This window comes from Tympanuchus pallidicinctus, unplaced genomic scaffold (genome assembly GCF_026119805.1).
Source record: "Tympanuchus pallidicinctus isolate F22 unplaced genomic scaffold, pur_lepc_1.0 scaffold1, whole genome shotgun sequence".
NCBI classification, from domain to species: Eukaryota; Metazoa; Chordata; class Aves; order Galliformes; family Phasianidae; genus Tympanuchus; species Tympanuchus pallidicinctus.
The window spans coordinates 35,379,902-35,407,069 of record NW_026294618.1 but is presented as its reverse complement, the minus strand read 5'-3'; the positions used below and the strand labels follow the sequence as shown (position 1 = coordinate 35,407,069).

At 43.8% G+C, this 27,168-nt stretch overlaps 1 protein-coding gene across 2 annotated transcripts in view; it reads left to right on the top strand.

The window, feature by feature from the left end:
• Window positions 1-276: 276 nt before the first annotated feature.
• The window catches only part of BACH2 (BTB domain and CNC homolog 2), a 182,590-nt gene continuing 155,698 nt past the window's right edge, over window positions 277-27,168 (top strand). For both annotated transcript variants that reach the window (XM_052676992.1, XM_052676146.1), the window contains exon 1: window positions 277-715. The gene's annotated coding sequence lies outside the window, so the exon portion shown is untranslated. The remainder of the gene's footprint in view (window positions 716-27,168) is intronic.

The following is a 27,168-nucleotide window of genomic DNA, read 5'->3' as shown; positions in this document are numbered from 1 at the left end:
CGGCGGGCGAAGGAGGGCGCGCTGCGCCGTTGGCGTAGCGTTGTTGTGAATGGAGCGGGGCGGGGAGGATGATGTCAGCCTGGCGAATGTCAACAATGTAGCGATTGAGGGGCGGGGGCGGCGCCGGGCCGGGGCGCGCGCGGCGGCGGGGCGCGGGCAGCGGCAGAGCGGGGCAGCAGCGGCCGCGGAGCAGCAGCAGCACCAGCGCCGCCTCCTCCTCCTCCTCCTCCGCCGTTTCCGCCCGCGCCGCGCCGGGCCGGGCCGCGCGGCCCCGGGCTGCCCCCGCCGCCGGCCCCGGTGCCGCTCCGGCAGCGCCGCTCCCCCTTCCCTCCTCCTCCTCTCTCCGCTGCGGCTTTCTCTCCTCCTCCGGCCCCCACCAGCCCCCTCCTTCCCTCCTCCTCCCTTCCCCCTTTATTTTTCCCCGCACGGCTCCAGCTCAGGGAGCAGCGGCTTCAAAGCGAGCGCCATGTGATGTGCCTCTGGGTCGCGGCTTTTTTTTTTTTTTTTTTTTTTTTTTTTTTTTTTTTTTTAAATAAACACCCTCGTATTTAGCGGGGAGGAGGGCCGCGTGTAGGTCGGTGACCGCAGAGAGCGGTTAACAACAAATTCCAAAACAATAACAACAACAACAGGCAGCAGCGCTCCTTCCCCGAGCCCCCCCGGCCGCAGCGCAGCGACAGCGGCGACCCCCAAAGTTGCGCGGAGGCGCGGCGAGGTGAGTGGGGCGGCGGCGGCGGGCGGGAGCCTTCCTCCTCTCCCCCTCCTCCTCCTCCTCCTTCTCTCCTCCTCGGCCCTGAGCAGCTGTTGCGCGGAGCTGCGGTGCGGGAGCGCTGCGAGGGGAACCACGCGTTGCGTAACGGGGGGAGCGCAAGCGGTCCTCTGGGTGTACGCATCGCCTATTTATACGCATATATATGTACCTGTGCGCGTATGTATGCCTGTATATACGCGATGTGTGCGTACCCGCGTGTGTACACGCACATGTGTGCACGCGCGGGCCCTGTCCCATCCTTCCGTGCCCACCCCCGTCGCTCCCACAACCGCACCTTGGGGTGCACGGGCTCACCCCGCTTCCCTCCTTCCCTGTTGGCTCAGGGCTGTGGGGAGATGCCGAGCACGGCCGCAGCGCGTGGCGAGGTGTGAAGTGGCAGCGCTCCTCATGTGGCACGGGCTATTTGTGGGCTACTCTGGGTGTGCTAGGAGCTGGCACCAGCCTCGTGGAGCAGAGTGTGTTCCTCGCTGCCCCGGATAATAATAAGTGGGAGCGGCAGGCAGCCCGTTGGAATTGTGTGTTGGGATGGTGGAGTGGTTGTGAAAGTGCAGTTTGCTGTAGCTGAAGGTGTGTCAGCGTTCTCTCAGCACAAATCCATTTAAGACTTCACATCTGCCTCTAAACTTATTGTAGTTGGGTGTTTGGAGTCTCCAGCCCATTTTGGGTTGAGGACAGTCTGAGGCTGTGCTGTGCCACTGGGGGAGGTTGGCAATGCTCAGATATGCTGACATCTCCAGGTGTGTGAATACCGAAACCATTGAGGTGGAGGGAATGAAGTGGCAACGCCACATGTTGAGCTGTTGTTTGTGGGGCTGTTGTAGTAACATCTTTAAAGCAGTGTTTTACAAGGCTTTGTGCCTGACAGCCTGCAAGCCATAAAATTCCCCTTCCAACACGTGCTTGCCATGCAATTCATGAAGACTTTCCCAATTGGAAAGACATTGACCGCCGCAATGGTGCGAGTGCTGCGGGCACATTGACAAATCCCCACTGGTGTGTGCCAGACCCTGCACTGGGAGCAGAGAGCCAGGGCAGTTGTCTCAGTCCTCCGCATCTGGGGCATCTGCTGGTGTTGGTGTCTCGCAGGACGTGGGTGGGACACTCCCCACTCCTCCCTGCTTTGCTTTGCTGGTTGTTCTGCAGGAGGAGATGGGCAGCTCCTCTTAGCTGTGTACAAGGGGAAGTTGGAGGTGCTAGCTCAGAGCGACAGTCCAAATTCCAGTAAACAGGCTTGAACTTGACACTCCTGGCGTGAGGAAACTGTGGTAAACCTTTGGCATTGTGGATGGCCTCAGAGATGTGGTGGGATTAACGAGTTTAATCAAATTCCTGTACTGCCAGTGATGTTATGTATTGGTCTGTGTGCAGTTAGTGACAAAGAGCTGGAAATAAAGCTCCCTATAGACAATGTGTGGTGTGTAGTGTGTGGCAGGAGAAGAAGAAAGCTCACCCTTTCTTCTTCTAAAACTTTCTTTGCTTGTGTTTTTGCTCTGAAGTGCGATAGTTGGTTTTTTGTGATTGCCTGAGAGTTGCTTTCCTTAAGGTTTTTCTAAAAATATTGCTAGCCATAGAAAAAGGAGAATGAACGATCCCATCTTTTCAAAGAATTCAAAGCGGAGAACACAAAGAAGTGTTTTCTCATTGTGTGCCTGTGATGTTCTTTGCACGTGCACAGATTTATTTTTTTTTTGAAAGACCTCTTAGAGTGCGGCAAATGAGTGTCTGCAGCTCCAGCTGAAAAATGAGATGTGTAACTAATATATGCAAAGTAATGATTTCAGTAGTAATGGCATTTTTGTGCAATAAGCTATTGGTGCAAGTTGAGTAGCATTTATTACGTGACTTGTAATCAGTCTTTTGCAATTTTTGTTTAGGTCATATGAACATGGATTATATATTTCAATCAAAATGTGCATGCCTTTTTGCTGAAAGGAAGACTAAACTGAGTGGTTTCTCAGTTTACAAGATGCAGGAATGTATCTACACCACTTAGCAGATCTGTCTGGGGTTTAAAGGCATGGATGCTTCCATCTCTCACCTCTGGGTCTGAATTTCCATCTCTGCTGGTTCTGGGTGTGTATTAGTGTACTCGACTGTATATTAGTCGTCTCTGGGCTGAAGTATGTGAGAGAAAATACAAAAGTCATTCCATTAGCATGCTGAAGAAAATCTCAATTTGAACTGAAATATCGGCTTTCTGTGAGCCCAGCTTACTCCTGCTGCTTCAGGGCTCCTCCTGACTACAAATGCTCGAAGAGAATGGGGAATAGAGCCTTTGTAGTGCCTGTCGCTGTCGTTCTCTGCTGATATTTGAAGAGGTGCCCACACGGTTTTGTTGTAGCAGAATGGGCAGTAGATTCCCACTCCCAATAATTCCCTGAGGTTTTTCAGAATAGTGTTCTATTGCTTACTCGGCTTTTTACAAAAAAGTGGTCATCGTTTCTTTAAATTTAACCAAAAGACATTAACCTTGGCAGCTGCCTGAATATTACGCATTCATCTGAAGCTCGCATTGAGAAGATGTAAAATGTATGAATGCAGCCAGCTGAGTTGCAATGTGTTCATTTTGCTTTATAGCTAGGCAGAAACATCTTTGTAGTGTATTGAAAAGAGTGCTACTCACTGTGCCACGGTTGGGCTATGAATTATAATTTTAAAGCAGGCGAGCAGTGGAATGCATACCAATGTCTTTGTGGCCAGCGACGGACTTGAAGCTCCTGCATTCCCAGAAGTAATAAGTGTGGATCAAAGAGCAACCGCACGTTCCAAACAGCTAAATAAAAAGAAAGAAGGGATGAAGTTCTGGTAAACCTTTGTGCTGCGAGTTTGCGTGCACAGCCTAGCTCCATCAATCAAAAATAGGATTTGGGAGGCTTCTCTGCTGGTTGTGGTGGTCTTGTTGGGAGAGCTGGAGAAACAACCTGAGGATGACCAGCTGTGCTGAAACTGAAAAGGGGCAGCTCCTCTGAGGTTTACTTCTGAAATCTGTGTGTCACTTGAACAATAACCTCCTCTGCTATGCTATTAACAGAAGAGGCAGCAATTAGGAACAGGAGAACTTGGGAAACTGCCCATTTGCCCCAAGTAGGAGATTACATGAAAGCTGGAGGCTTGATGTTTGATCCTGAGCTTTGACAGCGCACAGCCTATGTGGTGATGGGTGGATGGGTTGTGGTGCACAGGTTCAGAGCTCTTCTGCTAAGAGGAGCAGGAGCTGCCTATTGCTCATCACCATGCTCTTCTGGGCTGTGTGGCAGCAGTTTTCCTCTTGGAAAAGAGGCAAAGCAGTTATGTCTGTTTAAATAAAAGCAGCTAAAACAAAATGACCCTTGAGACTTCATCATAGCTACTTATTATAGCTGACATCCATTGAGGATTGTTTTTCTGTTGTGTTGTATTTTTTATTTTTTTTTTCCTTCCCTTCATTAGTGATTGCTTTAAAATTGAAGCCTGAACTAGGAAAACAGGAACTGTGAGTATGGAGGTGTACTTTTGGCCCGATTTGCATGCTGCCTGCTCTCTGTTTAGCAGTAGGTGTACTGGGCGCGTGTGCGAGCAATCCTACGTGTCAGCAGTTCCTGCGGGCTGCTCCTGCTGACTCACGTGTCTGGTGCAGCCCGTAGCTCCCTGCTGTCAGCTGCCCACAGTAGGAGTGTGGCAGTGCTGACCCTTCGTGCAAAGGTTGTTTTTGGTTCTCTGGTCACTGCTTCCGTTGTGGTGTCTTCCTAGTCAGACTGAAGCATGCTGCCGTTAAGGCTGGCTGCTGTTTGTTGTGCTTGAAGTACATCTGGATGTGACACGTGTCCAGCAGGACTGACCCTCTGGGGTTTGTTTTGTTTCTGGTTTTATGAATGGGATGTTTGATTTACCAAAAACATCCACCAATGCATTGTTCCCAATTTGGATACAGCAAGACCCACATGCAAGTAGTATTTTCTCTTGAGAGTTACCAGCCCTACAGGCTCTTATCCTGCAGCCCTTCTTTTTTTTTTTTTTTCCCCGGCAGAAACCTTTGAAGCCGGTGAAGAATTCTGATTAACCTTTAAAAACCTTTATTGTAGCCTGTCTTTAATTTTCAGAATTTTCCTGTCTCTGAGAACCTGGCTTCTACCCCTGCAGCAGTAATCCTGCCCACAGTGCGAAAGGATTCCTTCATTTGCATGAGGATGAAAACTTGCCCTCTTGTATACAACTGTTTCTTTATTTACGGTCTCCCTTCTGATTACTCATACAGATCCTAAAATGATAGCTTCTGCTGACTAGGGATTTTTAACTGATCTTGTTATGGCTTTTTTTCTTCCCTCCTTTCTTTTTCTTTCTCAGTCTGTCACAAAAGCCCTTACATCAGCTGAGAGAATTATCCTCCTGCAGTTCTGGATTTACTGCTACTGACTTGTAAGTCCTCAGTTGTCTTCTGTGTTTTTCTTCCTTTTTCATTAATTTGTAAAAACATGGTAAACAAGATCAGCTGGTATGAAACAGGCTTTCATAACAAAAAGGTGAGCTCTTGTCACTTGTTTTGTTTTTAGTCAAATACTTTGACCAGTAATGAATAGAAAACCACATTGAGAGCTTTGTAACACTTGAAGAAAATGGGTGTTCTTGGTTTCCGCCAATACAAATGACTCATCGGTATCAGTAGGGTTCCTACTTCTAATAATAAAGCTGTGGAAGACCTTTAAAATCTGTGATTTTGGCCCCTGCTCTTAGTGAAAGGTTGGAAAATATTGCTTCAAGGTTTTTTGTGTTTTAAATGTATGGAAGCTTTAATGATTTGCTGTGCCACAGCAGATGCCCCATCACATACCCTCCAAAAAGCTCTAATAGTACCACTGGCTGTGGTGCTAAAATCTTCCATTCTTCTGTTTCCTTGGTGCTCTGATTTCACTGCAGCCCATCACTGATGTTTAGCCTTGATGTCAGAGATGCACATCTGGAAAATACAATCTAGAGATGCTGAGAGCGGGGCAGGAGTGGCATAACACCTCATCTGGCTGAGCTGCTGCTCTCCACCTCAATTCCACCCCAACCAAGAGAGGACAGAGATGCTGCTGTGTGACCCACAGCATTGGTTGAGCTGGGATCGTGGCATCTGGAGGGAAAAGTAGAGAATAAGAGCAAACAAACAGCAACCTGCAGGCTGCGTGTCATTACCTAGGAGGAAATGCGGGTCTTCCAGTACTGAAAGTGATACTGAAAAAAGGGCAGATCAGAAAGTCATCTATTAATTTTTTTCTTTTTCCCTAAGCTGACATCCTTTTAGTTATTTACTTGTGAGGATAAAATCTTGTATGCAACATGTTCAGTGCAGCAAGGCAGCCCTGCTGCATATTGCGTTTAGCTTGAAACTGTAACTCGGAGACAGCTGGGTTATCACTTCCATACAAGTATAGTGTGCCCTCCATTCTGTTATACTGTATCAAGTTTTAAGTCTTTGGTGCAACATATTCAACCTTACTTGCAGTCTGGATGCAGTATTCTGGCCTGCCTCATTGATTTGTAGCCTTGCTGCATGTTTGCAAGCTGCTCATGTTGTTACAAGATTTAAAGACTGAGGTGGAGCTCATCTTCCACGTTAGTGAGAATTCCAACAATTATGAAACTTCCGTGCTTACTTTATCTTTTGTTGTGATATTTATACTGGTTCATTGTTCCTTACAAGGATGGGATGGTTCTATGTTTCTTAATCTGTTTGCAAAGTAACGTGTTCTTTTTTTTTTTTTTTTTTTTTTTTTTTTTTTTAAAAAAAAAAAGGCATTTTGAGGCAGATCTACAGAAAATCTAGAGTGACATCAGCATTGATGAGGAACTCTTACCCCTTAATGATTAAGTACCTCTATATACTCAATCTGGATTTCTGCTGAAATAGCTTGGGTGTTTTTGTTAGTTTCTTGTGTGACTGGGCTGCTATGGAAGTCTTTGGTTGCTTCTTATCGGGAAAAGCACACTAAAAATAGAGGCGCAGAAGTCTGTGGAAATTTGACTTTGAAACATGTGAAAATCCAGTTGTTTGTTACATGGCAACAATAAGAGATTTTACTATTTTCAGATCAGTATAGAAGAAAAGGCCAACTTCCAACGTAAGGAGTTTATTTATGGACAGTTCTTACTGAAGTTCCCAGAATAATGTTCTGTAAGGAGTGTAAAATACAGCATCAATGTTTGTTCAGAGTTCGGAAGGACATGGATTTGATTTGGTGATCTGTTTTCCTCATGTTTTTAGAAAACCTGGCTAGGAGAAGCGTCGTGAGGATAGGGTTGTGATGTGTGAGTAACCCTTCTAAATCTCATCCATGTTCTCAGTTCTGCTGATTTTGGAAAAAAAGGACCTCTTTCCAACTCATTGAAGGTTGGACCGGTGAAAGGGAACAGATGCTGCCACTACCTGAATTCTGGGTCTGATTGTGCTCTGCGTAGTCTCACCCCTTTCCTCACGCTCACCATGACACCCACCTCATCCCACAGTGGGCCTGCTCCGAGAGCTAAATCATCAGGTTATTCTTTTTGTTGCTACAGTTAATTTTCTTCTGGCTGAGTTTACCACAGGATCTGGCAAATACCTGGTCAAGGGAGAGAATGGAATGAGAATAAAATTTGTTCAACGGCCTTTGGGCTGTACCAGAGCTCAGTGACCATCTCAGCATTGTGCCCCATGTCCTGAAGGTCACCATCATCTTGTTTTTTGCAGTGTGGGGGGGTACTGCAGGGAACTGTGAGCAGCCATCTGCCCTGCAGCTTGGTGGCAAGGACTTGCTGTTGGGGCATGGGATGTGTGAGTTCAGACTCAGGCTGTTTAGTTTGGGCTTTGCAGCAGTTAATTGCGTGAAACATTAGATGAAAACAAAACTCAGTCAAGCAAGCCTTCCTCTGCCCTCTACGTTAGCAAGATACACAGCTTGTTATTTCCACCTGTTTATGGTTGCTCCTTGCCTGGTGTGACCTGGTTGTGTCGCTTATCTCACAGCTGTGACAAGCCCTTGGGAATTTAGATTTTAAACCTAATGGAGATGAGAGCCAGCCTGGTGACTATGGAGCGAGCTTGTTGAGCCAGATGTCTGCAGCCCACCCTGTGCCCGGCACCCTCAGGTCTCTCTTGCAGCCTTCATCACTCTAGACACGGTGGCGAGCATCTGCTCTTGGAGATGCTGAGGAACAGATTCAGCAGGTGATCAGAGCAGTCCTGGCTTGTATTTGCTCTGGTGAAGGAGAAAGTAGGACTCCATGCTTCATAACAAGAGGGAGGAGTCGCTGGCTGACAGCCCTTCAGCTGAAAGCAGGAGGTCCTGCTTGGCCACGTGCTTGTTGAGTTTCACTGGGCCAGTTTAGCATTCCAACCCAACATATGGCAAATCACCTTCCACTCAGCCTTGGCTAATTTTTTGCCAATATGAAGAGTTAAACTACAGGTTCAAAGAGAAGCAGAGCTAAAGTAGAGGAGAGATGGAGGAGCAGCACTGGCATCTTTGGAGAGCAGTCATTTGGAGAGTAGCCTGGATCCACTCAGACCACCCTATGCTGCTCCGCTTGACAAAAGCTTTGGTGACTTTGTGCAGAACTGAATGCAGTTTGTACATATTAGGCAGACTTATGTCCAGAGCCCTATTAGCATACCTACAGACGTTGGTTAAGGTCCTCCTCTTGAACTGGGAAACTTCAGTTCTGTTTTAGCTTAACTCCAGGTAGCTGCTGTTGCTGAGGTGCTCCTGCATTGAGCATATAGCCTGCTGACCATTGCTCGTTCCACTCACGGGTTTAACTTCATGTCCAAACCCCTCATTTGTTCCTATAGCTGTTCTTAAATGTGTGTTGAAGGAAGAATGGTGCAGAATACCTGGTGTGGAAACCCCAGTGAGTTGACAATGTGAAGTGGTTGTGGGAGATGTCAGTAAGCTCACCTGAATCTAAAACTGGTGATAAATGCAAAATTGCCATGTAGTTTGTCATAGCTGGAAGCTCACAGGCAGTGTGAATATCAGCACTCTGCAAGGAAACTTTGTTTGTCTTTTTCCCCTTCTTGTTCCTCTTCATTTGTCTTATTACTAGACTAAAAGTAGAGTCAGTGATTCATTCAGTAATCTGTTTCTTGGACAGTTAGTCATCTGCCAATTTGTGTTAACTTTCCACTTTGTTCATAAAGTGAGTAATGCATAATGCACTAACCACCAAATTCCAAACTTAAAAGGCTGTGAGCATCGTCCAAATAATCTCCAAACTTTCTTTTAATATATATAGATGTATATATATATATTTTTTTACCATTCTGTAAGATCAAAGTGAAGGAGATTTGGTCTGCTGTGTGGTACAGCTACAGCCTAATTGTTTTGTCTAGCCCCAGTTATTAAAGCAAAACTCAAGGTTGCAAATGTATTGCACCAGTTCTGTTGGACACGGAATTGTGTATGATTGTATTTCATAATTGGTATAATACTCCTTGTTGTTCTTCATTGCACCCACTGTCAGCCAATAAACAATGCCTCCCTATTTCCCTCCTCCACTGACTGTCCTGACGTTATTAATTTTTTTTTCCCTACCTCAGTGAACTGTGATGCTATCAAGACTAATTTAATGCAAGTTGCTTGGTCTTGCAAGGAAGACTGGGGTTGCTATTAGTTGGCTGCTGCAAATATTTCTGTTGCTTTTCATCTTCCTTTTTTTGTGCTGTTGAAGTGTTACCTATACAGAACTCGAAGCTATAAAGCCTTCCTATAGAGATGGGGTAGATATTTTGATCTGAAGGTGATGCCAGTCATTTCTGAAGATGAGCGCAGCACTTGTTTGAATCACTTGCAGAATTTTAAAACTATTTTTTCTTCTGTTTCATGGAAACCAGAGTAGTGTAAAGAGTAACAAGGTCAGTAACATCACAGGAGAACTTTATAGGAGCAAAGTCTTTACAGTCTGCACTAAAATGACATAAAAGTTCCTACTGCAGTGCTCAGCAGCAGAAGGATTTGAAGTGAAGGAACAGCTCCCATGCTGCAGGGAGTAAACACTGATACTGGAGGGGCTCTGCTTGGCTGGGTGGTTTCTCTTCAGACACCTCTTTATCTACTTCAACCTCACTCCATTTCTAGCCAATGGAGTTTGTGTGGTTATTTGGTGGCATCCCCATCTCTTGATGATGCAGCCCCATAAGCAGGTGATGCAGGCTAGATGGGAAGAAACAGCCTTTTCTCTGTGGGCTCTGTGACAAGCCCGCGTTCTGTGTGATGGTGATATTGTCAATAGAAATACACTGTGCTCTGTTGCTGTTTGCTGGACATTAGGAAGTATTACTTTTCAGAAAGGGTGGTCAGGCACTGGAACGGACTGCCCAGGGAGGTGGTGGAGTCACCGACCCTGGGGGTGTTCAAGGAAAGACTGGATGTTGTATTGAGGGACATGGTTTAGTGAGAGCTATTGGGAATAGGTGAACGGTTGGACTGGATGATCTTTTAGGTCTTTTCCAACCTTGGTGATTCTATGATTCTATGATTCTATGATTCTAATAAGCAAAGAACAGGTTTTGTCTCAAGGAAAAAGTAGAGAGTATCCATTCCCTCATTTCTAGACTCAAATTCCAGTCTTTAATCATCCAGATTCCTACCTTAATGTAGAGTCATATAATCATAGGATATTCCAAGTTGGAAAGAACCCATAAGGTTCATTGAACCTAACTCCTAAGTCCAATTTGCAGGATTACAAACTCTGAAGGGTTTTTCCTTTCCATCCAACTTTGCACATTAGTGAGTTTGAACAGCTCAGATAAGCTCTGGGCAAACATATCAGGGTTATTGGAACAGTAGCCTTGGAGACTAGCCCATCCCCATTACATGCAGATTTTCCAGCATTGGTGATGGTGGGTAATGCACCTGCCTCTCTCAACTGTTTGCAGCTATCATGTTTCAAAGTAACTTGTTTCTGGTTGAGACTCGGTTTTAGCTTTTGAGCTTAACTTTTGAGAACTGATGCTGCACTGAAATTTGGAAACTTCTTGCTTTCCAATTGGTTGAAGCACAGGCAGAGCTCCGACCTGTCTTTGTTTGAAAGGTATACAGGAGTCAGCCTGTGCAAGTGCCGGTCCCCTTGCCTTATCCCAAACAAAATAATTGAATGGGAAAGGGCTGCATACTGAGGGACATAAGGATCTCTGCAGGATTCAGCAATTGCAGGTGACTGTGCTGCAGCTCTGCGCAGTGGGCAGGAAGGGAAGGAGCTGTGGTGGGTGCTCCATTGCTGTATCCCACCATAGCTGGAACACCTGTGCCCACCCTGCCTTGCTTTTGGGTTTCTGGTTTATGCCTTCAGAGCATTATTTTGGGGTGGGAGAATGAGAAGGTCAAAGGCTGATGTTAAAGTGTGTTTCTCCATCCCTTGTCTTCTGTGTATTCTGGCAGTCTGTAATTGGGATATTCCTCTGAGGATGGACACATCAGCATCCTTCTCCCGAGCCATGCACAGAGCAGGGATGGCTATGTGAGAGCTGTCCCTTGGGGGCAGGTGACTCCATCAGCCATTCGCTCTGAAGGGGTGCTCCCTCTATGGTTGAAGAAACCCTGAGCCCGTCTCCCAAGCGCAGCAGTTTACAAATAGCTTTTCAGTGTTTGTTTTTTATTTTTAACATTCCCTGCCCATGGGCACCTTTCTCTTGAAACAGCTCAGGGAGGAAAATCATTGCTACAGTAGATGCAACTGGTCACATAGTTTCCTCAGAAAGTTGCTTTTAGGGCAGCGCTGCCGATCTCTCAGTGGAGCTTGAGCAAAACACATTCCCTTCTCTCTCTTTTTTTTTTTTTTTTTTCTCCTTAGTTTGGAGTTAATTCTGATTATTATATTTTCCTGTGGCTGCTGCTTATGGGTGTTTTCTATGTCTGACACCTGGTGTGTGCCCTTTTTCCTCAACTTATCACAGAGAAATAATCTCAGCTGAACTATGACATGTCAGCACAAGAGGAAATTCAGACATTTCTCTCTCATGTATATATGTATATGGTGGTTTTTTCTTTTTTTTTCTCCTAACTTGTGTTCGATTGCTAATGGAAAATTCTGGTCAAAAGGGTGCAATATCTTTGCTACGTGTTTCATCTGGAAACCACAGCTCCCGACACACGGCACACCACGGTACCCTGCTTACTGGCTTTTTCCAGTGCCACGTGGGCATGGGGAGATATGTTTGTGGGGGAAAGGGGAACAGCAGAAGGATGGAGGTCCCTCTCTTGGCAATATTTCTGTTTTTTCTTTTTTTTAAAAAAAAAGGAAAGCCCAACTATCTACAAAGTAAGTTAATCATTGCCCAAAGGTTTGACACCACTGTCTGCGATGTGACTGGAAAGCTCGTGGTAGCACACCAGCTCTCTCTGAGATGGCTGCAGGTGTGGGGACAGAGGATGTGTGGGGCAAGAGCCAGTGCCCATGTTCTTTGGTACTGCAAGGCACTGCAACCCACTGCTGGCTGTGGTGGTGGCAGCTCGCCCCTGCTAGAGCTGATTTGCTGCTGCAGGTTTGTGACTGAGGCTGTGGTTTTATGTACCCTTTTTTAGGAGTGCTGAGGGTTTAAAGTTATCTAGCACTGTATTTCTTCCCTTTTAAAAAAAAAATTGCTTTATTTTTGCCACTGCCTTTTCTACTTTTAACAAGCGTCCACTTCTTTTAGAAGCCATGAAACATAATGCTACTTAAAAAGAAGAAACTGGAACAAAGAGGTTCCAGTTCCAGAAGAAACTTGCCCAAGGAGGTTATGGATGTCCCATCCCTGGAGGCATTCAAGACCAGGCTGGATGTGGCTCTGGGCAGCCTGGTCTGGTGGTTGGCGACCCTGTACATAGCAGGGGGAGTTGAAACTAGATTATCGTTATGGTCCTTTTCTACCCAGACCATTCTGTGATCCTGTGAAAAAATGTTTTAATTGACCACTACTGATCAGCTCCAACAAAGCATTTTTTGCCCTTTGGGGAGAGTTTTTTGAAACTTAATAATTTAATAGCCTTATAGTTTTAAATACATAATACACAATGCTGTGAACCATAAAGTAAAATAAAGCTTAAATACCTAGAAGTTGTGAAGAACCTCTTCAAACAAGAAGCCTTTCTTCAGCAGCTGGACCCCAAGAAACTTCATGCTGGTATTTGAAAGCATAGATTTGTTTCCTTGCGATTTTAAAATATTTACCTGTGGGTCTAGTTTTCCTAAACCGTTCCCATGCCGTGTTTAATGCCTTAGATGTTTGTTGAGTGTGCTGCACGTGTGATGTTACGGCTCAGATGAAGTGTTGCAGCCTAGCGTGCTATTGCTGTCATGCTGATGATGAAGGTCTTCCTGCAGAATGGGATAGAATTTTCCTGCTTCCCTTCTTAGGGAAGAAGAGGAGGGTGTTTATACCACAGAGGAGCTTTACATGCCTCAAGAGCTCACGGTGGACACAAGTTCCAAGTGTGCTGCTTCAGGGAAGCCCCTGCAAGTTGAGCTGCCAGAAGTAGTTATAAAGTGCCCGGCAGAGGTATAGAGCATACGTTATGCTACTTTTGCCTCCTTCTATCTTGCTGTTAATTGGGACTTCAAGAAAAGAGACCAACAGTCATCCTGGATGGAGTATTTGACACTTGAAAACACTAACATATGAGTATTGTGGAAGTGTTCACGCATGGTACACACTTTAAAAAGGAGTAACTGCCAGGAAGTCTAATGCCAACAAAGATGTTGTAAGATATGTTAATCATTAGCAGAGTAATCTGGAATTAAATTTGTTTAATTTGGGAAATAGTGTTGAAAATCTTGTAGCACTTTGACTCATCACCTGCAGAAATGCAACCTGGCTGTGTTTTTTTTTCCTGTGCATTATTTGCTTTTGACCTGAGGTGTCCGGTCTCTGTGACCCTTGCAACTGCTCACCAAAATGTTCCTATTGGGCAGGCCTTCCAGGTGCTTCCTCTGAGAAGACAAGGAGCTGTAGGACAACTCAGGCAGAAAGTACCAGGTGATCTTGAGAGGGTTTGGTGCTCTTGGGTGAGCCTGGAGGTCAGCAACCCTGTGGGCTCCCTCCATCTCGGTGCTAGCAGAGTGATGGCTGGTCCTTGTCCCAGAAGAGGTCCTCGCACCTCTCCAGCGATGCTGCCTTTGGGAATAGTCAATGAACTGCTCGAGGAATGACTGACCACTGTCATTTAGGTACTTTTTGAAGAAAAAAAAACAACCAACAAACAAACAGAAAAACAAGCAAGATGAGGGCAATTGGCTGAAATAGCTGTAAATGTTGTGTGCAACTGATAGATTGGAGTTGTTGGATTAGGGAATGATGGAGAAAGTGATGCAAAGCCAACAAGTAGCTGGAAAGAAAATCAGAAATTTTACTAAGAGCACAAAATGGGAAGAAAATCAAAGCCCTGTCCTCTGTCGCATTGGAAAGGGGGAATATGTCATTAAAACTCCCACGTCAATGTAAGTCATGTAGGAACTAAAACACATACCTGCTCCACATTACTGCTTTCTCTGCAACTTCATTTCAGAACGAACCCTTTGCCAAAAAAGAACTGCTTGCTTACAGGAAACCATGTTTTTGACTAGAACATACAGTAAAAAGGGTGGGGCATGCATGTCCTTTATTGTATGAAAGCAAAAGGAGTGGATATGCTGCAGGGAATTGTGAGTGAATCTGTTACTTTTCTCCTTTTTTCAAGATGAGTTCAGAAGGTTTTGTGCTGTTGGTACAGTGGTGAGGCTTGGCTGATTGGCATGACAGCTACAGCATGCCTTTTAAGCTCTGTTATTTTACCATCCAATTGTTTGTGTGGTGCTTCTTGTTTTTGTTTTGCATTTATTTAAAAAACAAAAAACAGTGGTAGGAGATTTTAAAACCTTTAAGTCCCCAACAGGATGTAAATATTTAGTCTGGCATGCAGAACTGGCATTTTGATCAGAGGCACATGACAAATATACTTCTAATTTGTTTCATTTTCTAGAGGTCCTACTGGTAGATATAAATGAACCAGCTTAAGATCTCACCGTGGTTGCAAGCTGGCAGAAAAATTAGCACCACACTTTCCAGTGGAAGCAGAACAAAAATGTAAAGACTGCAAATTAAATTGGAAACAGCTCTTAATTTCCCCTCTCCTCCTCCTCCCCCAAAGGATGAATGGCTTACTCTTTTGGATGGAACTTTGTATAGTGAGTCATAGTTTTATATGGATTTGTGTGAATATGTAGGTGAGGGAGACACTAGTATCTGAGAAACTATAATATAGTGTCTAGAAGTGTCCTGGAACACAGAATAAATGAATGTTTGATCTATTTCTCTTGCTGAATTAGCAGAAACATAAATGCAGAATATCTTCCTCCCTTTATTCCCTCTCCTCTCATTGTGTTTGGCAGATACAGAGGAGGTCTGTGATGCACAGAGAATGTGTGAATATCAATAATTAAGGTAGCCACTGAAATAAGAGTATCCCCTCTGCCATGTTTGAAGCATGTGTGTGCAGAGCACCAGCAGTGAGATGGCTCAGGCATGTGCAGTGAATGGTTACCTCTATCCGGTAACTTGAGGTAAGAGTGTGGATTTGCATGGGACTTCTGCAGTGGACTGAGAAGTTTTCCCTTTCTAGGCTCTTGTTTCACCTCTTTGCAACTATTTACTATGCATCCACTTGCAACAGAATAGCTATTTGTGCAACCAGTAGCAATGAAACTGGTTAAAAAGTAAGCAAATTTTTTTTTTTTTTTTTTTTTTTGGTCAGCCTTTTCGTTTTGCTGCTCATAAGCAAGCTTGCATTCAAGCGGGGAAAAAAGATAGGGGGACAGGAAATTTGTGGTAGAGGCTTAATAGGATCAAGCAAAAAATGGAAATGTATTGAAGTGGTATTGATGCAGACATGCAGTAGGGTGCTTAGCTGTTTTACCTTCTCAGTCCACATCAACTATTGGAAATAGGGTAAATGTTCTTCTATATGGAGTGCCTCCTATGGACAAGAATAAGATAAATGTGTTCTAATATTCTCATATGGTAGTTGTGCATTAATTTTAGGTCTTAAAGAACTACCTGCTTTGAGCAGCTGGTCAATCTTAGGTAGTTAGGACCTTCTTTTTAGATTTCACCACACCTTACTTCAGCATTTAATTGTGTGGACCTTATTTTCATATCTTAGACTTGGAGATCTTTATAGTACTAGCATAAAAGTTGTTATTAGATCAGTAGACTGAAAATCCTGAGGCCAATCGTGAGCTCTTAGCCTCTTCGTTCTCCTGGGAGTGTGGTGCTGATCTCCCCTGCAACCCTGGCTGTGGATTCTTCTCCTGCATTCTCTTTAGGATAAACTTTTTTGCTTCATTCAAGCAAGAGGCCAAAAAGGCCTTATTCTCATGGTGCCACAATACCCTGGGAACATTTTCTGGAAAAGGGGAAATGCATTTACATTAAAAACACTCAAGCACCACCAACAAAAAGAAGCAGCCGCTTCTCATGTAAGTGGGGGGGAATCCCACAGTGTCTTCAGAGAAATAGACTTATTTGGTAATGTGCTTGTCTCTCAGACCTCCCACCATCAGATGCTACGGAGGTCTGACTTCCATTTTGAAACTAGTACCTGGCATGGGATAGTTATACTGGTCTTATTGCTTAGAAACCCAAACATGGAGAAATTGAGAATTCATGTCGTTTGGTTTAATTTCTTGAAAAGAGATTAAAACTCCAGTGTTTATCTTGGATCCCCAATGCAAGGAGCTGGAGGGAGCAATAAGAGTATTTTATGATTAATGAGCCTTTCTGCATATGTTTCTCATGCCTCTTGGCACTTAGTAGTCCCAGTGACCTAGCTTTTTATTTTGTTTTTCTCTTGTTGGCATTCTAAGTAGTTATCTCCTGAGATGCAGAATCCATCTTCAACCAGACGATCTCTCAGCTGTGAAGATGTGGGCTAACTTACTCTCCCTCTGGCTCCTCTGTCAAGTAGGTTAGTGTTTCTGTTCTTTTCCCATATTCAGATCTTTTTCTTCTCTGCTTTGGCATAAAACAATTCCTACAACATAGAAAACCATCATCCTTGCCTTGAAAGTGGCACCTGGTTGAGATAGGGAGCAGTGTTGCACTGAAATTGCCAGCCAAACTGAGAACAGGTTACTCTGGATGCATTAGCTGTAGTTTGGTGCGAGTCAAGTCTGCAGCCTTCCTGGTCCCCACGCTGAGCCTTGGTGGTCCTGGCCACCAAGGCTGCCTTGACAGCAGCATAGACAAAGGCAAAATAAAGCCCATGGGAAGTGCTCTTCAACCTTTTTTTCTACATTCTCAGAAAAGAAGACGACTAAGATAACAGCAAATGGTTCCTGGCACTTACATGTGGAAGACGAGAGGGGGGAGAAAGTGTTGTAGGCAACCCAGGGGATCCCAGAGTTGCAATCCAGTTTTTTTCCCTTTTGAACTAGTTCTATGGATCTGAGCGATTTTTATGAATAAAGGAGGGGTTTGACATAGCATACAGGACTGATTCTTTATCTATTACAGTGAGAAGAGCATCTGATTCTGAAAATAAGTATTTTATCCCCTCAGATGAAGCCCTCTCAACTGGTGGCAGCCCATGTATGGCACATCAATAAATCTGCCTCCCTTGAGGTTTCTCTCTGCAGCTGCAGACCATGTGCTCCCACGTATGCGTGCTTACCAAGCATGCAGAGGGGAGTATTTAACCAGCTGCAACTCAGTGAATCGGTGTAGGGGAAATGATTTCCCTTGGGCAGAGAAACTCCATGCTATAGTAGAGGCCTAGCTTGGCAGGCCCTCCAGCACATCAGGTATGCTGGGAACCTGTGCCATCACTCTTGGTCACCACCCAAACTGAAAGAAGTACTCTCAGTTGCTGGATCCCTTTGAAGAAGTCCTAAATGCATTACAATTGCATTTGCATCACTGCTCAACCATCTGTGTTGTCTCCTCTGCCACCTCAAGCAGCCTGTGAACTACCTATGTAAGAAACACAGGGACAGAGAGCCTGAGTGTGAACTGATAGGAAAAATGGGAATGACTGCAAAATAATGGTGTGCTACAGATAGGCAGCAGTGAGCCAGGAACTCGAGTATAAGAACATACTTTTGCTCTTCTGGCAGTAGGGCTCAGGCTTCCTTGACTGTCTCGCTCCTTACCTGGAGAGCAGTCAAAACAGCAGGAAAAAAAAAAAAGTCATCTGATCCTCCTGCTGAAGGCCCTTCTCCTTGCTTTTGCCTTGCTGAAGAGGCAACTGTGAAAGCTTCCCCATTCATTCCTAACTCTTATTTTTTGGCTGTTGATGCCAAGTTTATATCAATGTGTTTTTCTCATATACAGGCAGTTTATCTACATAGTAAATATTTTTTGTATTTCTCTGACACCCAGTTACAGCACACCTGGTTGTTTTTTTTTCTTTTTTTTTTTTTTTTTTTTTTTAACAGTGATGCGTGTCATTTAGCTAATTGTGCTTAAATGGAGGAAGTCAGTGAGTAGGTGGAGGGGTTTAATTTCACCAAAGCCATTCAGGAAAAGCAGCTTGATTTCTATTCTGCATGCATCCTTATTCCACCCCACACTTGACTAGTTTGTGGAGCGCTGATGAGCACCTGACATGGTGAGTTCTGCCATGTGTGTGAGCGGCTGGGTGCTCATCACAGATCCTGCAGAATGAAGCATGCCCCAGCATGTGTGGCAGAGAAAGTGGCTCAGGTTAATTTTTATGAAATAAAAAGCTGTAGAAGTTTACAGGAGCCTTGGTGAGTAATCCAAAGGAGCTGAGCTTTCTACAATAGAAGTTGCTGGATAATATCACTAGCAGCCTTCTGCTTAGGGACATAACAATCTCTTAAAGGTTAGTTTCCAACAGAGTAAGAGGAACAGAAAAAATGGCGTAGGGAAAGTTTTCTGATGTTTGATCACTGTTGGGTTTTTTTGTGCCTTGCTCTGAAGCCTCTGTATCACTTCACTGTCTGCGGCTGATAATGGGGCAAAACACAAGTGTGGTCTGGGAAGACATTTTCTTGTGATGATGGTATAAACCATCATCATACAGCTACAGTTAAAAATTTCCAGTACTTCCTTCTCATGATATTATTGGAAATTATATAAAAAAGCATGTAAATCAAAAGTATCGATTTGTGGGGAGCACGTTAGAAATTAAAATTAGGAAAACTTAAGACACTACATAACAACCAGCAAGCCATTAGATGCCATAGAGTGAAATAGAAAAGGGGCTTGCCACTGACATGATCATGAATACACCACATTGATTGCCACAGATCTGGAACCCCATTTCCTCCAAATGAATTAGAAGAGCTACGGTGAATGTGAGTGCAAAAGCTAACATATAGGAACCATGCTTTCAAACTCTGAAACACCTAACAAACACCTAGTCTAATGGTTGGCAACCCTGCCTGTGGCTGGGGGTTTGAAACTGGATCGTCTTCAAGGTCCTTTTCAACCCAAGCCATTCCATGATTCTATGAATTAAACAATTTTCAATCATTTTTTTCATAATTCTTTTCATTGTCTGGGAGCAACGCTGTTTAAAAACCATAGGTACATAGCAAGATCTTGGTGCTCTGAACAGTGCTATACTGCTCTGAAAAACTTATGGTATAGTTGTTTCAGGATTGGATCCTGAGCATGAAAAAGAACAGAGAGATGGAATGGTACATTAGATGTAACACTCCTGGTGAAAAGAAGGAGGTAATTGGTCAAGTAAGAGTTACGTAGAAAAATCAAGCATTAAGTGTAATGTTTCTGATCAGTCAAGGGGGAGTCAGAGAGGATGGGTTAAACCATAACATGGAAACAAAGTGTGAAAACGACCATTAGCTGTTGAGTCCTGCAAGGAATCCATCAATTTAGTTCAAAACTATATTGTTAATGTGTATATTCTATATTTCTTAAAAAGAAGTGGCTGTACTATTTCCAATGTACTATGCCTTTGATTATCATTAGGGGAAAACCTGTTTATAGTAGCATTGTTTTAGTGGTACAGATCCTTACTTGAGTTGCAGGCACGTGGTTTTGACAGGGCATGTGGTTGGGCACTGTGCAAGGAATTTTATATTGCAATTGCTCTCTTTGCTTTAGTGGATAAATTATCTTGTGCTAAAATATTGAGCAGCAACACTGTGCTTCATTGTTAGACTTGCTGACCTTTGCCTTCAGTTGGAAAGAGGGCAGGAAATCTGCGTTTCCTAAATGCTGCCTGAAGTCATAGAAGAAAACCCTATCCCTTATACACACAGTGTACAAAATGACCACACAGTGCAACTAGAAATAACTGTGGTCACACGAAAGCTGTGCGGAGGCTTGGCTGTTGGAAGTCAGCAATGAGGAGAAGCAAATAAACAACAGCGAACAAGATGTTAATGTTGGTTGTGTCAGATATGTAAACTCATGTGGATTGTAGTGGATCTGTGACTCAACTCTTATCAGAGTATAAACGTGAGCCTGTGGAGCAGATGTGTATGCATTGCTTCGGAGGCAAGATCCACGCAGAGAGAAAAAAGATAATCTAGGGCAGCATACACAAAAGGGAAATTGAAGCCATTGCCTCTTCTCTGACTCTTGGACTTTGTTAGAAAACAAAAAGCAATCCAGAATGGTGAACGTGAAACATCTCAGCCTCTCTTGCCAGTTGGAGAACTGCTTATAATGTTTATAGTCTTGGAACAAAAGGCAACAAAACAAGTTACTTAAGAAAAGAATCCATCATTCTGACAAAAATAGAGCTTTCAGCTTTGTGTGTGTGTGTTTGTGTGTGTGAGCCTCTTTTTCTCTAGCCAGTCAATCCTGTTACTGAATAAAACTCTAGAAATCAAGTTAACAAGATTAATGTCTGTAAATATTTGTAAAACCTATGTGTTACACAGTCTCTTTAAATGTGATTATCTTGTGTTTATAATACTTACTCATATTTTGTGCCCAGTCTGATCTAAAATTGAATAGTTTTCATTAATTTTCTTGCTTGTTTAATTTCATGCTTAAACCAATAAGTTACAAATCTGCATGACTGCCCAGTTATTGTTACACACAGAATAATTGCTTTGAGTCACTGCTTATGGACTCGGATTGCCAAAGGGTGTTAATACTTGCTATTCAAGCAAACGTGTTTATCTGAAAGCTGGCTCAGTAGTCTGCAGAATGCAGTGTTTACTATGTGAGGTTCAGCCTCAGAAGATTATGGGTAGGAAATACACTGTGTGATCATTAATAACACCCAGATTTCTTGTCTTTTCAGGGATGTTATCTGCTAAATACAGGAAAATGAATGTATGCAAATGAATTTGCAGTATGTTAGCAACTTTTGAGCTATCTGCAATGTTGTATGGGCCATATCATAGCAGTTAAGCTTTGAGAAAAAGATTTGTGTGCTGGTCTCTTTAAAAACCTCCTTTTTCTTTCCTTTGCCTTTTTCTGTCCCAGTATGTGTCTGTTTTTTGTCTGTGCTCTGTTGTGAATGTCTTGTTTAACCAGAGGAGAATTTGGGAGTACGCAAGCCAATAATCAATTCCCTTCATACACTGGAAGATTCATTTTTTCCTGTCCAAGTTTATTTCCACTGTTTAGTCCAAGTGTTTAGTTCCAAACACTGAAGAGGAGTATTATTTTTTACGCAGTGAAGTTTTCCTCTGTGGCAGAAATAACCCCAGGGAAAGTGACATTTTGAAATGGCATTTCACCTCCATTTATTACACTGGTGTGTGTCCAGGTTGTTAAAATGCTGAGAAATTTAGTGGCAATCTCACCTGCTGGAGTATATTTTACAGAAGGAAAACAAATAATAAAGGAGAGCGGTAGCTGTTGGGTTACTTGCACTTTCTGCGGAAGGGCCTTCTGTGACTACAGCTGGAAGCAGCTGATGTGTTGCAAATTCATAGTACAGGTGAGAGCAGATTCTCTTTCTCAGCAGGCGTGAGGCTGTTTGGCAAGTTGGTGGTGTGTGTGTGCTGGGTAGAGCCCGCAGAGCTTGCTTTCTAAAGAAAAGGTGTATGTTTTCATGTAAAGCTTTGTCAGAACTGATATTCGGCTCTTAGCATAGTTTGCAGACCCTTTGCAGTCCTGAAATTCTCGCTTTCAGGATTACTAGCTACCTGTCAGCAGCAAGCTGGATTTCATTTTTCACGGGAGACGCATCTGCGCGGTTCCGCAGACTGTGGTAGAGCAAACTTCAGATTGGAAATCAGATTAGTTTGTCAGACAGAATAAGCGTGTGGCAGAGCTGCAGTGAAGGAGTCAGGTGGCACTTCACTCTGCCAAAAAGGTAGGGAAGTTTTCTGTATCATTCTTTCATTATGGTATTATTTACTGCCTTTACGCATAGCTGCTGCCAAATAAGGTGATCTTGTTTGTTAGCTCCCTGTTGCTGCAGTTACTGGGAATATCCAGATGAAGCACTGTTAATCAGAGCCCATGTATGGCAATTTAGTATTTTGTGTTTCAGGTGGTATTTTGTGTTTTAAGTGGTGCTTGTCCATGTGTTGTATGTATAAAGAAGGTTTCTTTCCCTTTTTAAGATATGTATTAAAATAAGAACACCGGAAAAAGGATTGGAGAACATCATAGTTATAAATATGCTTTCATTTATGTTCCAGTTTGATGATCTCTTGTTATCCATCCAAATAATGTTTTAGTAAACAATGCCAATTGTATGAGGAATGTAGAGGAATGAGTACCTTCCCAACAGAGGCTTACATATTTTTTTCCCAACTGCATTAGACTTTTTAATTTATTTTTCTTTTCCCCAGGTTTTAAGTACTTTGCATTATTCTTAACAGGGGTAGTACTTTGCGCGTACTGAGATGTATTATACACGTGTCATTTGTTCCTGGGCACCAGTATAACATACGTGGGTGTCAACTGCGTATCTCTGTGGTTTTTAACCAATTTATGATAGTTTTGTTCTGATGCAACGCTTAAGAGTGCTAGAATCAGGATTGCCACCCACTTTAAATGTTGTTGTTAGCAGATAGCATTTATTTCAGTCACTTTAAAATTTTAACATTATGAAGGTGTTTTAAAAGGTTTGTGTCTCTTTTAAAAAACTTTTATATTCCATCTGGATAGTATCTACCGGCGCTGGTGCTGGAGATTCTCCTGCAACAGCAATGCGTGTGTAGGATTTAACTATGTTAATTAATTAACAAATTCCACTGAGCTCTTGGACCTCCTAGAAGAGCAGGGTCATCCCTGTTAAGCACTTGAAGAGGATGTGGCCATCAGCAGCAGCATTCAGTCAAAGCTCTCACTGATCCTCTGGATTAAGTCCAGGGAGCCCATCATTTCTAGGAATACACGTGTTGCATCAAATGCACTTACATAAGGACTGCACGTGTTAACAGCCCTGAGGGCAAGTAATCCATGGGATGTCTAGCAGCAGTTCTGGTGATGGACTGACAAGTTCATGCACGGGAGAGGTCCAGGCGAGGTGGTGGGGCTCTGCAGCCCATTCCTTCCTGTTGTTTGTTAACAGCAATCTCAAGCCTTTCTTCTCCAGCAGTGAGGTTGAGAGGCTGTGAAGCGTGGCCAGTGCAGTCCATGTGAATATTTCTAAAGGAAGCTAATAAGGCTGCATGCATTGCTTCTTTTGCCTCCAGTCAGCTCTTTGACTGAATTTAACTTAAAGATTAGAGAAGAGGATGCAGCCACAAGCGTGCATGCACAAGCTTGTAGAGCAATGAATGTTTCAAGGGAAAAAATGCCCAGAGTAAATTTTTAGTGTGTGTAAACAAATGCATCGTAAACATTCAGTGCCTGCTTGTTACTTTATTTGGTAGGTTATCCTGCATATTGCCTAGTGCCATATGCAAAATACTTATCAATGCTGGGCTTGAACTTTTGGGATCTCCTCAAAGAAATGAGCTGAGCTTCTTCATCCTTCTGTATGCACAGCATGGAGGCTACCTGCCTTCCTGGAGCTTAGTTGATCCCATAGTTAAGTTCAGAGAGAAGAAACACCGAACAGGATGATGTGACCTACATCTGCTGTGGTGAAGATGATAAGGGAGGAGGCATTGTGGACCTTCTGGAGAGAAAAGGCTTTGTCCTGTGAGGGAAACGCCAGCATGGCCTGCAGGGGGCTGTGGAGGGGGAGAGCAGCCCAGCAGCAACCACAGGGTTGATGTGAGAGGCTGGCTGGCACTTTGAGATGCTGGCAGCCTGCTCCTAAAAGCAAACAGTGCAAAACAGGTGGAGGTAAGTACACATGGTATCTCAGTAAACCTGTTGGCTTTAATCAGCTTATGAAAAGTGAGCTGCATCTGCAATCTGCGTGTGTCAAGTTTGCAGGGTAAGCCCTGGTGTGGGTGTACATGTGGCTTTGTGTCCTCCCTTGATGCCCCGGTGGCCCAGGTATCCTCTGGACAACCTGCTGGGAAGGGAAAGCCTCACTACTGAGTGTGACTAGCCTGAATTTCCTGAGCACCTGGAAAACTGCATGTGGTGACTGCTTGAGGTGAATTCAAAGCTATGTTCAGGACAGATTACCATCACTCCATAGAATTAGTAGCACAAATGCTTCCGTGCCTCTTTCCACTTTGCTGAGCACGTTTCTTTCCTCAGGGGCTTTGTTACCTTTTCCTTAGTCCCCACTGACTCTTTATTTATTTTTTTGACATTCCTCATCCCTCTAAAGAGGACAAAAGGCTATAATATTAGAAGATTATTTCAAAGGGAAGAATACACTTTTTCCTTGTGCAAATTAAAATAATGTTCTCTGATAACTAGCATGTGGGAATTGATTTTCTGCAAGTAGCAACTTTGAGCTAAATAATAGAGCTGTGCATGTTGTGTATAACCTGTGCAGTTTCTCAAGGCTGCAATAGAAAAAGAGCCTTAATCATGCAAGAACAGTGATCACGTTCCAACGTTTTCAGGCCTCAAAGTGTGAACATCAAACAGAAGAACAATAAAAAAAAAATATCTGAAATTCATCAGCCATTTTCATCGAAGTTTGCCAGGTCCCACACTGTAAATGTGGTGGTACTTCAAAGCCTATGACAATTCCATTAAAAAAATAATAATTCATCCTCTTGAAATATTAACATAGGAGGAAAACAAAGGAATAGGCTCTTTCTGCATCTGTGATCATGCAGATGATGTCCTTGTCATCTTGAAGCTGTACCTAAAGTTGAGACACAAAATTATAGCATTTCATTATCACCAGACTTCCTACCGTCTCCTTTGAATGTAGTTGACAAATTCTGTACTTTTTTACCCTTCTAAAGCAAACTGTCTGTGTGGACAGGCAGTGCTCAAACTGGGGCACAGCTATGCTAGAAGGAGATCTGAGTAGACAACTGGGTGTTACCATGGGACTGCCAGGTCCACGGATGTAGTTGCAGGATCCTTGCTGATGGGAAGATAATTTAACAGGAAGCCCTATAGTGAACCCACTGTACCTGAAAGGAAATGATAGAGTGTGTGTTTTGACTCTCCTCATACAGTTTTGGTATATGCTGAGGGTTGCTTTCTAGAGCCCATTTAAGATCATCCATACACTTGCTTTATTCTTGCGTGCCCTGGAAGAAGTAAACTTGTGGACCTGAAATTAAATCTGAATTGTTGCTGAGCGTTTGCTTAAGCCTACCTGGAGCCTGAAGGGACAGTGTTGGTCTGGACCCTGTTACCCTTTTTCGAAGCGTGCTAGCAGGGAGGGTGACCTCAAGAGGTGCCAGGAGACAGGGCAGTGTTGGTGCTTTCTTGGGTCAAACCAAGCTCGAAGAGGTGAAGTTGGCTCCCCAGCACAATCAGAGTTTTCTGGTGAGCACTGATAAGGCATTATGATTCTGCTGGCTGTGCGACTTGTACAGCAGGTGTTTCTTTAGGGGAAAGGATGTGTCTGAAATGAAAAAAGCCTGCTAGTGCCAAAGCCGTAAGTACACATTGGGCTGGCAGCAAGCAGATGTTGTTGCTTCCTAGCAGAGTTCAAGGGCTGTGTGTAGGTGTTACTTCTTCTAGTGGTGTGAGTGATGCACAGGCACTCGTGCCTTGTTCCTCACTGTCCACATTACCAACGTGGCTGTTCTGCAAGGAGCTTGTCTCACTGTGACATTTCCCATCTCCCGTGTTGCAGTGTCTGAGTTTGAAATATCTTGGTGCTGATTATGCAAAACACCAGCTTTTCATCTCCACATCCTTTTGTGTGAGCCCTGTGTTGAGTTCAGTATGAATTTAATAGTTTTTGAATATTGTATGTTAATTGTTTCTAATTTTCTATTGCTTAATCTTTTGACCACTTCAACTCAATTACTGTTATAGCTGTCCTTTTCTGAAATGTGTAATGCTCTGTTGTTGGTGATTTTTTTTTCCCCTCAGTTTCATTTAAATACCAGATAGCTTAAGTAAACCTTCTTGCCTGATACATTTTGCTAAAAATGACAGATTCCCATTAAATCAAATACAGGAGTTTGTTTAGTTAGCAGGGGGACTGCATAGCACTACTGAGTGGAAAATACACTGTGTTGTGGCCCACGGCATCACAGTGAGATTGGTTAATTTCTTGTTGATTATTACATATATCAGGTTTCTTATTTACTACTGTTCTTCTTGCTGTATTTTCTCATGGCAAATGACCTTTCCAATTCCCCTAGATATTAGCTTTGTTGAGGAGAAAAAAATCTTCTGCTTACTGAAGTTGAATAAGAAGGTGCTTCATCAGAAGGCAGTGAATAACCTGTCCCCCAGGGAGAAAAATATATCCATCTACTCAGACTCTGATTTTTATACAGGCCTTCTTTCAGAGGAGCAGGAGCTGCTGCTGCTGCTGGAGTCCCTCTGAAACACAGTGCCAAGGGTCCTTGTGTTCAGAAGAAAGCTCCTGCCAGAGGATGGAGGGGGGAGGTTGGAGGTCCTGGGAAGTTGGTGTGATGGGGGCAAAGGGGCTGAGTGGGTGATGGTGCATTGGGTCCGAGCCTTTGTACAGGGCTTGAGCAGTGTAGCAGTTCTTCTGAGCTTGTCCTTCAGGTAGCAGAGGATAAGCAATTTCTGCCTAACAGATGTGAGAGCCAGACTAGACGATAGATAAGGTGGGAAGTGTCCTTGCTGTACTCACTGGCTTTTTTTTTAATAAGGAGGTTGTGCTCAAGCAGAAGCACAGGGATGCCTCTGCGTAGCCTCAGACTGCTTACTCCCTGACTTGCTTTCCATCCAAATCCAGATCCTGCTGTTTACCTTCCCCAGAGAGTACTTGGCTGTCACAAGGATGAGCCTATAAGGCTTGTGAGAGTAAATGTGAGATCTGTCAGAGATAGTGCAAAATGGTTTCTTAATGAGTCTTTGCTGCAGTATTTCACAATGGACCTTTGCGAAAGTATGAGAAGTATTTACCTGGGTGGCTTAACATCCTCTATGGGGCTGGGAGCGGCTTCTTAGCCTGTGGCAAGATGGAGACTAGGCTCTACCAGCAGCCAGCTCCCTGCTGCCAGCCCAAAACCCGGGCGTG